At 35.9% G+C, this 13,673-nt stretch overlaps 1 long non-coding RNA gene across 3 annotated transcripts in view; it reads right to left on the bottom strand.

Moving 5' to 3' along the window:
* LOC116637454 overlaps window positions 1-13,673 on the bottom strand; it is a 198,970-nt gene that overhangs the window by 38,408 nt on the left and 146,889 nt on the right. Inside the window, exons 9-10 of one of the 3 annotated variants that reach the window (XR_004300479.1) lie at window positions 6,031-6,105; window positions 5,369-5,945 (exon numbers count right to left, since the gene is read on the bottom strand). This is a non-coding gene — a long non-coding RNA (uncharacterized LOC116637454). Of the gene's footprint in view, window positions 1-5,368; window positions 5,946-6,026; window positions 6,106-13,673 lie in introns of those variants that run through there. The other 2 variants (XR_004300478.1, XR_004300477.1) reach the window with 2 other exon arrangements.

Below are 13,673 nucleotides of genomic sequence, written 5' to 3'. Positions count from 1 at the left end.
GGCCAGAAAGGTTGAGAACAAATAGTTTGATTCTTTGAGAGATAAAGTAACACATTTTCCTATACAACTAACCAGAAGAGATATCCAAATAACAACTCTGTAAATAAAATAGTTTATCTCACAAAACATATTCTTTATTCTAATTTCATTTTATACTTTATGCCTTTTATTTTTCCTCTATAATTTATGCACATTTTTAGGACTCAACTTTATTAGACTGATAGATTCATTGATTCGCTGAGCTTTGAAATTAACTTATTTACTCATCATGAGAAAAAATTAGTCATACTTTCCACATGTTTTTCTTCACCACAAAAGAAGATTCTAAAACCTATTCGATACCAAGATGCTGACTTTTCTTCTTGGCATTCTCAAGACTTGATCTTCACAGAAGAGGTATCTGGGAGTGACTGAGGAGAACTTACAAGGTCCTTTACACATTCGCCTAGAGAGAATAGGACGCTGCTATGGGCAGTCTACAGGCCTTATGGGCAAACTAATAAATCTATGGATTACAGGTTCCCACCTGACTCAAGTGCCCTCTGTCCTGATATTGCTGAAGAGGACCTTTCCTTCAGAGGACTTGGTCACTGCCATTGGCTAGTCTGAACCAACTAAATGACTATAATTTGACATGGTTATCCCCTTTGTCCCCCAGTGTAATTCTTCCAAATTCCCATCCCATTATCCTTAGAGTACAAGTTCAATTTCTACTTCTATCCATTACACTCTTGCTGGTGCAGGTATTTCATTATCCTACACACAGGACTAACACTTCACCAAGAAGTGCCCTAGAAAATCCACAAAAGCTTACACCACAAAAATTGGTCAGTTCTGCTATTCCTTAGCCCAGGTCAACATGTTAGTAAAACCAGCAGCTGTGATGGAATTCTAACTTTAGAGTACTGGAATATGGAATAAGAATAAAAATAAGAATACGACATCAAATTGGTCATTTGACTTTTGAAAATCATCTAAAAACAGTTTACACAATTGCAGTCACTATATCATACCTAATTATAATACTCCTTTGTATGTATATACTTTATAATTAAAAATTTTTTCACATATATTATCTTATTTGATTTCTGCATCTGTTTCTATTGCATTTGTTCCTTTAGGAGAGATGTCTTCAAACACTATAAAGGTTTTAATCATGTGGTAAAAATATGCTAAGAATCTCTAATGAAATCTATTGTGAATGTGAATATAAATGCATTTGACAATTGCAAAATCAGTTGGTACACTAAAATATAGTTTACATTCCCCAGGCTTTTTTGCATCTTAGAATTTTTAATCTCCCAAGAGTATCATTCTTTTGTAAAAAGGGTCAGAATGTTCATGCCAACAACACTTAAATCTACACCTCAATGCTTAAACTAAAAATAAATATGTATTTTGAGAGGAATAAAATGATCGTTAAATGTTTAGTATAAATATCCAAAAATGACTCATTTTGTTCACTTAAGAATCTGATTACTCATGTACTGTCAATTCCAGAATATTTTATGAACATTTGGGCTGTTTTGAATTAAAATAAAATTGCTGGAAATTGAAGGGGCTTTGGAGATTATTTCAAACCCACCACTCATTTAGCAGGAAGGGAAACAGTGAGATGAGGTGACTTACCCGAAGTTACATGGTCATCAAGTGATGAGCTGAAATTTGAACACAGATCTTATTGACTCACAAAACCCCAGTCAGCAACTATGGCAAAATTTTCACATGGAGTTTAACATAATAACCCAATATGTGTCACATGACAAATTCTTTTTTCTAGAACAACAACAAAAAGGTTAAGCCATCTCCATGGTGTTTACCTAGTTGCTGGTTGGATGTTGCATCTAGACCTTAAAGGTCCACCTTCCTGCTTTGCTCTTCTCTGACTGCTTCAGAAATCTGGGAAATATAAGCATCCTCTATGAATTATGCATTTTACCTTATTAATAGACTGTTCACTGTAGAAGTAATTAAGTTTTGAAACTTTTTACCAAGCAGACACTACAGAAAATATAAAGCTACATAAGACAAGGGTTCTACAAAAACTTATTAATCCAGAACATAAGGGGTTCCATGACAATGACTCAGATAGATGTTCCAAGGGCAGAGGGAGTTGGGGAGAGATCCCCTCTCCTTCTTTTCTCTCTTTAACCTCCAAGTACCTCCACTACATTAACATAAATAAGAAGTAGAAAAGTACTGATGTTTTTTCATTAGCTCCTACTTTCCTCAGATAGAAAGATGAACTGACAAATACCTTTCACTTGGAAAACAAGAACAAAAGGCAACCTGGGCATCTTATTGCACAAACACCATATCTCATTTTCTATGAATGAGGCTGGGACTCATTTGTAGCTTCTGAATTGCAACATTTCTCACTTTGCCTTGACATGTTGAACCAGTGTAACATAGGCTCTTGAGTTTCTGACCCAGGCTTTCTATCCAGCAAATTCAGTCTTCCAGTGTGGGCCAGGACACCTGTGCTGGCTCCCATTGGCTCGTTTGGCTGCACCACAGCTTACTCTTACAAAAAAATTTGTTTTCTATTGTCAGCTGGGATCCCACTATGTCCCACTATAGTGTCACCCTCTAGTCTACCTGCCTGAACCTCACTACAAAATTAGATGTCCTCTTTATACCATATTTGTCTTTAGTCATATGTAGGCTTATTGTGCTTTTCAGCGATTGTCCATGGGACCGTGTGAATAACCACAAGGGGCAGCCTCTCACAGAACACACCTGTTTTATATAGGATTTCCCTGGAAGTAGAGTCAGAGATAAGGGGTTGGGTACAGGTTTATTTGATAGATGATCTTATGAAGCAGGAGAAAAGGAAGAGGTAGACTTGACGTGGAAGAAAGAAAACCCTAGATAAGGTTGTGTGTTGAGATTACTACCAAGAGACAGGTTGGCTTGACTTTCTGAAACCTTCTAAGAAGCATAAAAATATTGCCATCCAGAATTGTTCACTTAAAAGATGGCAGAGTAGATTAGTTAGGTTCTTGTAGTGCCAAGGAATTCTCCAAGTCAAAAATGGAAAGACACCTGACCAGCTTTACATGGGTCAGTGTTAGGTGAATCTGAACTTATAGAAAACCATCTACCATAGTTACAGCTAAAATCGGGGCTGGCCAAGGGACTGTGAGGCAGGCCACAGAGCTGTTGCTGCATCATCTTTCCTGGGCCCAGTTTTCCTTCCTGCCCAGTGGATCTTATTGCCAAAGGGCCCACTATACCTAACATATAAGCCCACTTGTGATATGACACCAGGCAAACCTAACAGGTACTTAACTACTTTTACAAATATGGTTAAACTAACAGGTGATGGTAAGTTCTAGAGATTCCACCAAATGTCTGTAAGAATAATTCAAAAATGTTTTTAAAGAAGAGAAATAATGGTTATTTATTTTTAACTCTGTAAAAACCACAAATCAAGCATGAATAAACTATATGAAAATGATAGGAAATAGCAAACATTCTATCTTAGGCAGTTAGTCAACAGAATGGTCAATGCGTTTGCTGTATCTCAAACAGCTGAAGCCATAGGTGACAAAGAGAGAGGAAAATATAATTTGTCATAAATTCAAATACAGAACAGTAGCACGAGGACCAAATTTTTAAATTTTTCTGAACTGGAGGATGGTTGATTTGAAGAAGAAATCTAGTTAATTCAAAAAGATTCCATGAAGGAATTAAATCTTTAATTGTTAGAGAAAAAGGGTATTGTCAGAAAAAAGGGCTTGTTAGTTTATATGTTTAATTTTAAAAGAGACAAAAACATCACAGCACTAAATAGCTATTATTATTACCATCTATAATTAAGACCACTGAGCTTCAGAAAAGGAAAGTGATGCGCACGAGGTAACCAAATCAGTGTGGCGGAGATGTCTAAGTCCAGGTTTGCCAGGTTGTAAAGCCAATCAATGTTCCCTCCACTACCACACACAGCAGCTCAAGCCTTCCAGTGGTTACACCTGTTACAGTGTGTTCTATGACTACAAAAAACACTAGGTTTTAAAAAAATATCCAATTGAAATAGTTTGAATTGTTTCAAAATTATTGAATAATTTCAATATTTTATAAATGAAGTTCAAAGTTTTTACCTTTGCATATAGTAACTATAAAGGCAGGAATTTAATTATGTCCTAGTGATACATAAATTTTCCTTGTTAAACCAACATGGGATAAAATTTTAAAGACATAAAAAAAATGAGGGGCACCTGGCTGGCTCAGTCAGTAGAACACGTGATTCTTGGAATTGGGGCTGTGAGTTCGAGCCCCATGTTGGATGTAGAGATTACTTAAAAATAAAATCTTTTTAAATAAATAAATAAAGACATAAAAGTGAGTTATGTATGAATTGGACATTTAAATATTCTAAAAATATGTGAAACCTTGCTTTTAGACAATAGGCTTGAGCAATGGAAACTTGGTCAAGGCCCACAGTAGCCCCCTGGCTGAATACAGACAGGCCCATGAGGCCACCCACCTCAAAATATCCACAGGCCCTAACTAACAAATGGGCTACTTCCAACCAGGCACAGTTACCAAAAAAGGGAAAATGCCATACCTCGCCCTACCTTCTTATCTTCCCCCTTTAAAAACAGCCCCCACCCACTGCCTCATTGCAGTCTCTCCTTTGCTGTTCAGCCCACCACTCCCTTGCAGTATTCAATAAATTTCTGTCTCTTTTCTTCTGCCTTGGATGAATCTTTTCCACGGGCTTCCACACGATCCTCGCCCCACATTTGGGGACCCCTATCTGATCATCGAGAGAGATGCCACACTTTGTATATTGATAATAATTTTAATAATTTCAGCCATAATGTCTGAGATAACTTGAAATAAAATTATAATATTTGTAATATATATTGTGTCTGGCACAGTTTCTATGTGCTCTTATAATACTAGGAAGGAATATTTTCAAGATGAGGTTCCTGTCAAAGTGGTCAATATGTTTGAATGAAAAGAAAAACTTGGGGAGACTATACAAAATAGATAATGTGGAAAAGGAAATAAAACAAGAGAGCTATGGTAATCTGCCAAAAAATATGTTTCTGCCAACATTCTGAATACTAAGAGTGTAAAACAGTTAATGGTGGAAAGAAAAGAAATTATAAGTCCTATGATGGTAAGTTAAAGATCTAGGATTGATGACTAGAAGAAAAACAAATTCTGAGAAAAGAACTGAGTTATCAGAAATATAGACAGAAATCTATGATTAGTTCAATGTCTGCTAGCAAAAGAGGTAGACTTGTTTATGTCACTACTTTAGATTTGCTGAATAACATACCAGGACTCCACATACATTTAATAAAAAAAATTGGAAAAATATTACCAAAAAAAAAAAAAAAAAAAAGACTGGACATCCCAACTTGGATAAGCAGGGATTCAGATGTGTCTGAACATTTCCCCTGAACCAGTAATTGAGACAAAAGAAGCCAATTTGCATGATTGATTTTAGCAATAGGCAGAAAATGGTTTTATTCAAGTGGAGAGTGGAGGAAAAGATAGTAGCCTGCCAATGTTCAATACCTTCTCCTCTTACTGACGCTGTCGATTTGTGTCTGAACCAGAGACACAGCTGAAGGAAAGCAAGCTTTTCTCCCCAAGGGAAACTGAGAATCAGGGACACAGATTAGACAAGGGGGCTCCTCTATAAAGAACACATTTGGCTTTGATTCCATGGCATGTACTCACAAGGATGAAGCTTTGAAGTGTGTTAGGATTAGTTGTGATTCCAAGTAACAGGAAACTAGACAAATAAGAGATCAAAGAAATTCCTATCACACTAAAATAAACGTAAAAAGGTAGGCAGTTGTTAGTGGCCTTCCAACCGCTCTGTGATGCCATCCGTGACCCAGGAACTTCATGTTTTGCTTCACCATCCTCAATGTATAGCTCTCCATCTGCATGCTTGTTGCCTCATGGTCACAGAGAGAATGCTGCATCACACATCACATCCATGTTCAGTCTCAATCCATCATTTTACCAAGAAAGAAAAAGACATCCCAGGAACCCCTTACCTACCACCGTCACCACCAGCTGGGTTTCCTCCATTTGGGCACAGGCTCACATCAAGCTGCAAGAAAGGTTTTCCACCCTCTGTCATAGAAAGAGACAAAAGATAAGCCTTCAGTTACATCAGTTTATGACTTAATAAATATTTTTTATTGACTGTATGGCAGGATTAGGATGTTTGAATTGCTCTAATATTGAAAGTTTGCTGTTTTATTTTCACAGTCGTACTAAGGGAATAAAATGGGAATGCTTTCCTCTCTTCCTGAAGTTTAATTTTGAAACTCTCAAAGAAAGTCAGTCATTTTCAATTGCTAATGATTCAGATCTGGGTTTGATGAACCTTCAAGACGATCATGAAAGAACAAGACGACAATTGAGTTTGAGAAGAAATGAAATGTGAGAGTTCCTCTGAAGGAGACTAGAAAGGAGAAAGATTTCTCTAAAAGCAAATGGAGTGCAGAGAAGTAAGGGGGGAGAAAAGGTTTGAAATGAGACCTAGAAACGGATCACAGGAAAGTTTCCAAGAAGGGAAGGGCCTATGTTGGGGAAATAATGGGCAGATGTAAAAATAATGGTGAACATAAAACAGGACCTATAGTTCTCATAAGTCATCTGGAAACTGACTCACCCAGAGACTGTCCAACTTTCATTTAGGAAATCATTTCATAGGGTTATTACTAATCAAATAAAAAATATCAAAGTGAAAATAAAAACGTGTTAAAGGAAATGCAAGTCAATGTAAAAAAAAAAATCCAATAAGAAGCTGAAGAGGCTCTGAATAAGAGGATAGAGGGTTCTCTGAAGGAGGAATAATTATCACAAAATGTCCAGAGTGGAAAACAAAGGAAAATGAGTTTTCTAAATTGTAATGAATTACATTGCTTGATATGGAATTAAGATAAAGGAAACAGCATTAAAACAAAGAAAAATAATGAACTTGGATAATTACCTCTTATTTGAGGTTTTCAGTGAAAAAGCACAACTCCATTCTCTAGAGTTAATATTTCTATTCTGTTCTAATTAGGGTTAAAATGGTTCTCTGGAATTCACAATATATTTTTACAGACTATGAAATTTCAAGATTTTCAGGTACTGAGTTTCTCTTTATCCCTTTTACTTTTAAAAATTCTCACTATGTTTTCCTTTAGTCTTGCATATGAAATAAATTGTATTTATGCTAAAACCTGAGTAGCAAGATTGCCCTTTCTTTTAAATAATATTTTCACCTATAGACATTTCAAATACATGATTTTGTAAGCATCTGAAATCTTTAAGTCATTTTTTCATTTTCAACCTCCACTTCTACTTGCCCTTTAAGATTGTCATGATTCATCTGAGAATGCTCCCATCCCCAAAGTCTGAACCTCCTTGTTTCTTTCAGCCCTAGCTCTCATTATCCCATTGAAGAGTTTTGAGTGGAGGCAAGGTGTCATCGGGTGGTTACTGGGCCCTAAAATTTTCTCTAAGATTGGTGGCTATTTTTTTATCTTATTTATAAGGCAAATTATTATATCTTCCTCCATTACATCTGTTTTTTAGGCAAATATTGGAAGAAAACAACTGCCTTTTTTCTTAATTCTCTAGTCTTATAGATCTCACTGTATCGTTGAGTCTGTTACTTCTATTTTTACACATTTTATTTAGCGCTCAACCTGCTGTTTCCTGTTTTCCAATGCTGATGCTCAGTACCAGAAAACAGAAAAAGAGCGGCCAGACAACAGGAATAGCGTATATGTGCATGTGTGTGCACACATGCACATATACACACACATACCAGAAACACTTGAAAGAAGACAATGTTAACAATAAAACTGGAAAAGTCACACAGAAGGAAAATGAAATTTGCATCATCTAGTCCATCTGCTGGCCAGTCATTAATATCCAGATTTTCTGAACATTTCTACTAATGGAGATGACAGTATTTTCTTTATTTTTGACCCTTTAAAATTTTTCTACTTGCCCACCAATATATAGAACCCAATATTTCTATACAGAAATTATTTCCTCACTCTAAATTGTAAAACCTCTTTACTTCCCTAAAAACTCTTCCATTATTAATACCATTAAAGTGTTCAGTTTCAAAGGATTGAAACAATACTCATTTATTTCAACCTATTTTCCCTCAGATATTTCTTGTGTCTATGCATTTCTCTTTTTATTCCTGCCATCATATATTTGGTTTCCCTCCTAAACGCTCTATTATTGAACTATAGCTAAAACTGGTGGACTGTAGTCAACTTCTTCCACTATTGATTTATATACCACAATCAATTCATTCATTTTGGCTCTTACATTGACTTCAATTTACCTTTCAAACTAAACTGAATCTCCTAATCATGGACACTAAGTTGATTGCACCCTCGCTTCCCTCAGATATTCCTTTGTATTTACATAGTTTCTATACCATAACTGATTTTTTTCCTACATGCACCTTAGAAGGGGCATCACAAATTCTGAAACAAATAGATCAAATTCTGACTCTCTACTTAGGTACAGAAGATTACCCTTCCACTTCTCCATTAAATTTTCTTATCTACTTTCACAAAGTCACTTCTTTCATAAAGCTTTCTCAAATTAATGCTAATTCCTTGGGCTAATACAACTGTCTAACAAACTGTATTATTATTATAGTGACCAGAATAATTGGTTGTTATATACTGGAGCTAACAACAACACTTATGCAGAGTGAAGGCTTATCTTACCATGAATTGTGATTCTTTTTACATTTTTATCCACAAAACCATTTGGTTACATGAGAAATGCGAATTACAGCCTTTGAATGTGTGCTCATATATCTGTGCACATGTTTAAGTTTCAGAAATCTTGCATTTCACATCAGGAGGCCAGACTCAACAGATGCTTCCATATGCTAATACCTCTCTTTAAGGCAGAAGGTGTTAATTAAACAAATAATTCATATTAAGAATGCTTATAATTTAAAAAATGACAATGAATTAATCTGTTGTGCTCTCTGTGTGATGGCTGCTAGCCAGGATGAGGCCTTTAGTCACAACATACATGCTGATACTTTCAGTATCATATGTCTAAATGTGTACAAGTAGAACAGTCAATACATTTTTAACTACTCCCTCTCCATGACAGGCTGCAAATTTGCCACAGAAGTAAACCTCATGAGAAATTTATAGGAGATGTTTATAAGAGGCATAATAGAGGACTACACTAGTCCCAGTTAAGCCCAGGTAGTATTGACCTAGATCCTTCAACATGTGTTATAGCGGCAAAACCCATCAGCCCTTAAGACTTACCGGAGCTGGGCAGGGAAAGAGAGATGCTTCAAAACCTACTCTGGGGCCCAGTGAGATCTTTGAATAAAAGGATCAACTTTCTTGTTGAAACACTCCTACCACTCCGTTTCAAGTGTCCTGGCCACACTCAAACTCAGATTAGGATTTCCAGGAAATAAAGCTGTTGCAAAAGTGGGAAAGAATGAGCTATGATTTTAGAAAATCAAATTTGGATTTTAGGAAAGTAAAGTTGAAGACATCAAGAAACAGTGCAATTTTTCATAAGCAAGCATGGAATCAAAAATAGCAGATCTGCAAAAACAGTGCAGGAAAGAGGCTTTAGTGGATAGCAAATGGAGGAGATTCCCTGGGGTAAGAGGTGAATAGAGAGAATGCTTTTTTAGGATTTCCTGTGACCCAGTTCATAAGCAGGGTGAAGGGTATGGAGGTGGAAGTGATGAGAGTGACTAAGCTTTGCTTTAGCTCAGACCCTTCTCCTGTCAATACAGAAGTCAAATATTCCATTTTTCCAGTCTCCTTCCATGGACCTATCCATTCCAGTCTTCAAACTGACTCTAGAATCATTTTTCTTAAAAAATAACTGCATTGTTATTTTTCGTCATAAATCACCTTTTGATACTTCCTTATTGCTAGCAAGAATAAGTGAATCACTCTTAATGTTGTATTTATGGGTATTCAAATTTGGTCCCAAAGAACATAGGCTCTGATGAGAGACTACCAGTGCTCAAATACAGACTCAAAAGCAGAGTCTAAATATGTGACCTTGAAACTCACCTCAAAGTGTTTCGTAATACTGTGAAGATTAAATGAGCTAACATTTATAGCATTTTTAGCAATTCCTGATGCAAAGTATTCACCAAGAAAAGTTAGCCATATACCTTGGACCTCTAAACCATCCATGTACTCTTCCTATTGAACCTTCTAGGCCTCATGATTTCTGTGAGGTAGAGCTAGCCTGTGAGGTAGAGATCATGGCTTTTTCATTTTCTATTCCCATCCCCTGACCCACTTTCTTTCATACAGTCATATTTAAGAATATGCATTGAAAAGAATTTAAAAAATAAAGAAGGTTCAAAACCATGCAGTTAGATAAATTCAGAACTGATGCAGCTGAATTAATCTCTGTCAGCCCGTAGGAATGCCTCTATTGATAACACCACATGTTTCTGAACTGAGTCTATCGTCATCAAAATTGTGATCCAAACACAAAGAGGAAGAACAGTTACAATGCCAGATGGTAGAATTAATGTGAATAAAGTATATTATAAACGAGAATAACCGGCTCAAGACAAAACAAAATCAATGTAATACGGTTATACTGATATGCAATGTACCTGCATTTAAGAATTTTTAAAAAATATACCCGAGAGAGATTTAGCTTCAAATAAATTAATGGAAAAAATTATGGGAATTTTAGTTGACCACAAACAATAAATGAAGGTCTCTTGTTTGATCTCATTACAGAAAGACCTTAGGGACACAAAAAAGTCCTTACAACAAGGAGGTAAATATCCATTATATTAATAATTGCTCTCTAGTCTACAGAATCATCTTGGAAACAAATGGCAAACTGAAATGAGTTTAGATTTAAATCTTTTAAGAATTTGGAGCCTACTGTAAGAGCAGCAAAAGATTTTTTTCTCTGAGCAGACTCTTTATATTTTTATAGGGTATTATTATTATTATTGTTATTGTTATTGATATGGCAGTTTGAATGGTAGTATTCGGGATATCAATTTTTTACATTAATTTTACTATACACCAAAAATGGATGATTATTGATTTCTCTTGGGTTATACCTCAGTGTAATAGGTTTTCCATAGCAACTTTCCTTTACTCCAATGGCAATATTATTTATTTTCCTAGAAACAATTTAAGACTAAAAAATTTTCAACTTATAAATACAGACTGCTTTCCTTGACTGTCACACTACACAAAAATTTAGAAAGCATGAGGTTCAAAGTTTTAAAATGGCTACTGAACCAAAATTCAGCTGTTATTTTCTTAGGAGGTATTTGCACATATAATCAAGGATGAAATCTAATTACATATTCTAAATGAGCTATACTGATAATATTCCATTATTAAATCAGTATTCTGAGTTTATTGGAGTTGTTCATTCAACCATCTGTTGTGAAAATAAAAACAAAAGAGAACAATGCTTCATTTGTGATTCTTAACTGTTTGTTTAATCTACATATCTTTTGTACCCTTTGGTACTTGCACTCTTTGATCTAACTTTTTCATTCTATAACACTACATTACCTACCAGAATAACCCTTGGATTAGACCATGAATGAGCTTCATTTACTGCAGAATATCCAGGTCTAGTGTAATTACAGGCACAAAACAGGGTTGAGTATTTATTGACTGCATAAGGAAAAGGAAGTAATGAAGAATATCTTCTATTAGTCTCTCCAAATTTACTCCCCACTCTTTTCTACCCTGCTTTTCACCTGGTCCCCTCTGGCTATGGGATCAGTCAATGGTGATCTCTGGGGAGTGATTTGGGGAAGGAAAGGGAGCTATTTCAGGAAAGTCATTCCCCTGGTTCTCTCCAGGGAGTTTGCCTCTAGCTGGCTACGTTCCCTTGACTTGTCCTTACAAAGGATGGGCTCTACACAACTTTCTTTCCTTGGTGTTCTGACTTTTTGGACTAGGAATTAATGGTCTAAATCTGATGGTGTGTGCCATTTATATCAGGAATATCGAGTCCATTTTCTCTTAGAGATATAGCTATGCAGAAAATTGAAAACCTAACTAAGAATAATATAATCCTTGTTTTGGAAGCAAGACATATATTATGTTAGGTCTTCTTATATGCAAATGTAACAGAATGTACACACTGGGATAAAATTTGATTGACACTGAAATTGTCAATGTGAGATGCTTTATACAGGGAATTTGTTGTATATATGTATCCCCTAGGAATAAAGGTAAGCATTGGCAGGAAATAGCTGATCTGGGATTTTGGATTTTGTCCATCTTCCTTTCTCAATAACACAACTAACATCTGGTAAAATTTGGCAGAAATGAAGTGACTGTATGCACAGGGGACAACTGATACTGGCTGTGGGGGAGGAACGAGCTAACAAAGAAACGTCACACAGCAAGAACAGATGTACTTCCCATCGGCAAAATCCCAAATGGAGAAAGCAAACTCCCTGCACTGGGAGATGTTCTGGTTTGGTCCCCCTAGTTAGGGAGAAACTAGGAGTGATAGAAAAACAAATGAAAGACTGGTAAGAGAAGTCTAAACATGATGTAATGAAAAAACATTCAATTGGTCTTATCAGACATGGTCTTATATACTCCAGGTTTATCCTACTTTTCAGTTGGGCTTGAGTAACTTACAGATTATGACTCTAAGTCAAAAGTTGTTATGCTTTTCTGTAAAGGGACAGACAGTAAAAATATTAGGCTTTGTGAGCCAAGAGACCAAATCAAGGATACTATCAAGGTACTTATGAGAGAAAATTTCCACAGATTTTCAATTGATTAAATTCAAAATATACTACTAATAACAACAATAACTGAGTAAAAATTTTGTAATAGAACTCATTTAATGAGAAGAATGGAATTCTTTTTTAGGAAGGGGAAACATTTTGATTAATTGGGATTCAAAGTTAATTCTCTATCATCATGGTAGAAGCATGGTCTTATTCTCCTAAGCCTTTCCTTGCCTCTCTGAAACTTCACCCTGGGACTAACACCAAAATGTGTTACCTGCATCTCTCTTGTTTGCACTTCCAGACTGCCCTCATGGTGTTGGGTAACTTTTCAAGTGGGGAAGCAGGTGAAAACACAGGTTCTGTGTTAAGACTCAGTTTCAATTACAGCTAGACTACTCATAGGCTGTATTATCTTAGACTACTTATCTAACCTCTCAAAGTTTCGATTTCCTTATCTAAAAATTATAGTACCTACTCTATAGATTTGTTGTTAAATGAGCCAACTAATGCAAATATTTAGAACAGTGCATAGCATATTACAAAGCAGTCGATATAAATGTTACTCTTCTGATATTTTTCAACCGTATAAAAATGTAAAAGCATTCTTAGCTCAAAATGCATACAAAAACAGCCACAGGGCCAGAATCAGCCCACAGGCTAGAGCTGGTGGACTCCCGCTTCAAGTGATATTTAACACCATCTGTCCTACTCCCTGCTTGTTAGACACAGAGACCTGTTTAACTTTCATCCTCCCCGTGCGATTGAAATTCAACAGCAAGATATAAGTCATACTTCCCCCAACCACATGGAGGTTGCATCAGTTTTTTTCATCAGAATAATTTTAATCTCAATTCTGTTCACAGACTTTGAAATAAAAAACTCTGTTTTTTTCTACTGTTATCCATTGCCATTCACTAAACATAACCACCCCTCA

The sequence above is a fragment of the Phoca vitulina genome, unplaced genomic scaffold (assembly GCF_004348235.1).
Source record: "Phoca vitulina isolate PV1807 unplaced genomic scaffold, GSC_HSeal_1.0 scaffold14, whole genome shotgun sequence".
Taxonomy (NCBI): domain Eukaryota; kingdom Metazoa; phylum Chordata; class Mammalia; order Carnivora; family Phocidae; genus Phoca; species Phoca vitulina.
Note: the sequence above shows the minus strand (reverse complement) of the source record. Positions and strands in the feature narration are given on the sequence as shown.